Genomic DNA, 4,204 nt, shown 5'->3' with positions numbered 1-4,204 from the left:
AAGGTGGTATGAGCTACATATTGCCCCCCCCCCCCCCCCATTGTGTGTAGATAGATTCTGGCAGGCTGAAATCCATTTATACAGTCGCTTAGTATAATAATAATAATAATAAAATATTCAAGTAACAAAAATAGAATAAAAAGAAATAATTGCCTGCTAGGATTTTCCCACACAGCTACCCTCCCTCCCTCCCTCCCTCCTCCCTCCCTCCCTCCCTCATTCCTTCTCATTCATTCTCTTTCTCATCTACGATCCCTCCATTTTTCTCTTCTTCCTTCCTATGCTCCCTCCCACATTTTCTCTCACCCTCTCTCTCCCTCACACCCTGCCCCCCTCCATCCCCCTCCCTTCCTAATCTTCATGTTTTCCGTGTTTGAATGATGTAAAATTAATTAAATTTGGCAGAATTTTAATATCGTCAATATGTTAGTAAGTTACCTAATGACTAATTCAGTCTAAACAAGATTCTCAGTGTGGTACTCAAGCTTAATGAAATTCTGTCAGATGAGTTATAAAAAGAGTAACATCAAATGTTGACATTGTTTATAAGGCTTACGAAAGTAACTTTTTGAGTCGAGGAAAAAAATGTCAATTCAGAAACATGTTTATTAACCAGAACGGCGTCTGTGTGTTGAGGATAAGAGAGACGAACCTGTCAGGAGGATGTCTAGACCTTCTGGTCCAGAGCCTTCTCATAACTCCTTACAAAACCTGTACATCTTTTCTGGATCATGGCGACATTTTTTATATTTATCAAGCATTGTATGAGCTCTGAAGTGCTACAGATTTATAGCAATAATAATCTTGGCTTGTGAAGTTTTGAGGCTGATAAATAGTTCAATAACAAATAAACTAATCCATCATAATTGTTTGGAGATGTACAGGTTACAGGCCCTGGTGTGTGTGGTGACGGACCTCGGGGGAGGTTATCTTGAGGTTATCTTGAGATGATTTCGAGGCTTTTAAGTGTCCCCGCGGCCCGGTCCTCGACCAGGCCTCCACCCCCAGGAAGCAGCCCGTGACAGCTGACTAACACCCTGGTACCTATTTTACTGCTAGGTAACAGGGGCATAGGATGAAAGAAACTCTGCCCATTGTTTCACGCCGGCGCCCGGGATCGAACCCGGGACCACAGGATCACAAGTCCAGCGTGCTGTCCGTTCGGTCAACCGAGGAGACATTTGGTGTATAGTAATGAACCTCGCCACTCTTATGCCTCATTTAACACCTTTTTAAGTCAAGTTAGGAAGAGTTGGCACTCTGTCTCTCTCTCTCTCTCTCTCTCTCTCTCTCTCTCTCTCTCTCTCTCTCTCTCTCTCTCTCTCTCTCTCTCTCTCTCTCTCTCCTCTCTCTCTCTCTCTCTCTCTCTCTCTCTCTCTCTCTCTCTCTCTCCCTCTCTCTCTCTCTCTCTCTCTCTCTCTCTCTCTCTCTCTCCCTCTCTCTCTCTCTCTCTCTCTCTCTCTCTCTCTCTCTCTCTCTCTCTCTCTCTCTCTCTCTCTCTCTCTCTCTCTCTCTCTCTCTCTCTCTCTCTCTCTCTCTCTCTCTCTCTCTCTCTCTCTCCTACAACATAACTAATAACATTATTAAATAATTCACACTTAGTGGGTATATCCGTGATCACTAGACATTAACGCAAAATCCAGAGAGTTGAGAAATTTTACCCACTATATCAACATTATTATCAAAGAAATGTATTATTTCTATATCATATCAAAATCATATTAGAATCACTTCAGATTCATTATATCCTACATGACAATGCCACTATGATCACATACACCATAGGGCCCAAGGTGCCTACGTGATTTAGTGCATCATTTCTCAAGGATCTAGAAGCTTCGAAAAGAATATCTTAATTAAAAAACTATTGGAACAACCAATCGATTTCCGGTGAGGATTAAAGGTAATCCTTAATAGGACTCAATAATACTATCAAGTACTTACCAATAATCTATAAATCCTATATCTAATTATATTATAATCACATCTTATCTGAATCATATGTCTAGACAGTAAAAATAATCAATCAATATGCATTGAAGGCTACTCTCTCTAGGGAGCGGGGCGGAGCCAACTCAAGAGATGAAGCGACCAAAGCAGCGCCTCGTAGCCTGGTGGATAGCGCGCAGGACTCGTAATTCTGTAGCGCGGGTTCGATTCCCGCACGAGGCAGAAACAAATGGGCAAAAGTTTCTTTCACCCTGAATGCCCCTGTTACCTAGCAGTAAATAGGTACCTGGGAGTTAGTCAGCTGTCACGGGCTGCTTCCTGGGGGTGGAGGCCTGGTCGAGGACCGGGCCGCGGGGACACTAAAAAGCCCCGAAATCATCTCAAGATAACCCATCTCAAGATAGCGCCCCGGGAAGGACATTTTGGTTACAGAGTGAACACGTGGCGCGATGCCTTGCGAACATTTTCAGTAAAGGACACAACACTAACTTATCATTATCACCAGTGATTACTCTCTAGAACTGAGGGGAGTACCTGGACTATATCTATAAGTAAAAATTTCTAGTACTTTATCTAAATAAGAGTGTAGAGTGGAGCACACCAAGCGATGCAGCCTCCACCTCCACCATCAACTGTATCTTATCCTACTGCAAATGCAACTATGGACATAATCAACTAACAAAGCTACTAGTATATTAAACAGCAAAGCTGTGTCATGAAATATAGTGCCTGAGCTCTACAAGAGAGGTTATCAAATCTGCCGACTTTTCAGAAGGCACCGGCATTTACATTAAGTATATTGAGTGTTATTGTAGTGTGTTGGTTGGCCTATTGCATGCTTGTATAACCTAAATTTATCCAATAAGTCTGTTTGTCATTACAAAGCGGGGCTACGCCCCATATTTTAATAAGTTTTGATTAATCTTTCAGCCATTGAAGTCTTTTCAAGTTATCTTGACACTCATTCATTGAAATTATTTCAACCTCAGTCATTGAAAGTCAAGCTCGACTGAATCTTTTCATATCAATTGAATATATCTGTATTGATAATATACATTAAGTTAACAATTGCTTACTTAGTTATCTTTAATTTATCCTATAAGTTTATCATATTGAATACAATCTCTTGTACCTAGATACCAGCACTTGGACCAAATTTAAGGCCATTTAATTGCCTATTTACATATATACCTCTACAATTCAAATTATTGTGTATATTAGTATGTGAATATTGGCTGTTGTAATTATACAGCTGGGCTGGACTGTATACATGTTTAGATCCTTGATTTAAACAGAACCAGTGTTCAGTTATAGAACCGAGTTATTTAATTGTACCCTCGAATTTACAATACAAGCTGATGTGTTGAATTGTCTGCAGGTGGATTCGAGTTCATTCAATCAACTTCTCCATTCATCCTCAAGGACTTTACCTGCCCCTTACAGCACACAGCCTGTCATTAGGACAAGAGGAGCTAGGATTTACTACCCTAGCTAGAGACTTAAGCTGTATAATTTTGCATACAATAATTCTTTAATTTAGTACAGTGCAAGTCCACAGTAGTTCTCCTCTTATATCAATCCCAACAATTTTCCCACAAAAGTCTATGGACAAAAACATACCATCAAAGTCAATTTAGGCTTTAAATGCAAGTATTATGATTTTATTTTTTAATTTTAGGATGATCAGTGCATAAAATATTTCAATGAAACAAAATAATAATAATAATAATAATAATAATAATAATAATAATAATAATAATAATAATAATAATAATAACAATAGGAATAACTTAGAAAATCCAGAGGAGCCGTGATGAGGATTCGAACCTATGTGCTGGGTGTTCCCAGATGCACACTCTAGTCGTCTTCGACACCACAGGGTCTAGACTAGAGCGTGCCTCTGGGAACATCCAGTGCATGCATAGGTTCGAATCCGCATCACGGCTGCTGTAGATTTTCTCATTGATATATCACGCTAATGTGATTTCTCTGTATAATAATAATATTTATATTCAGAGTAGAATATTGTATAGTGACATTTAATACCGATAATATACTGTTAACACTCTATGGACAATCAACCCCACATTTCAGACTTCTTGGGGTGTCGGTGGTTATTGCAATCGGAGCCAATCCTATTTAAGGCGGGGCAAGGAATCGTACCCCCGACCAGGCTGCGACACTCGTCATACAATCACAAGTCACCATGCAAAGTTGCATGAAGTTAACTACAACAATCTGGCATCTCTCCTCA

This window comes from Procambarus clarkii, chromosome 1, assembly GCF_040958095.1.
Source record: "Procambarus clarkii isolate CNS0578487 chromosome 1, FALCON_Pclarkii_2.0, whole genome shotgun sequence".
Taxonomy (NCBI): Eukaryota; Metazoa; Arthropoda; class Malacostraca; order Decapoda; family Cambaridae; genus Procambarus; species Procambarus clarkii.
The sequence above is the reverse complement of the archived record's forward strand: the minus strand, read 5'-3'. Positions refer to the sequence as shown.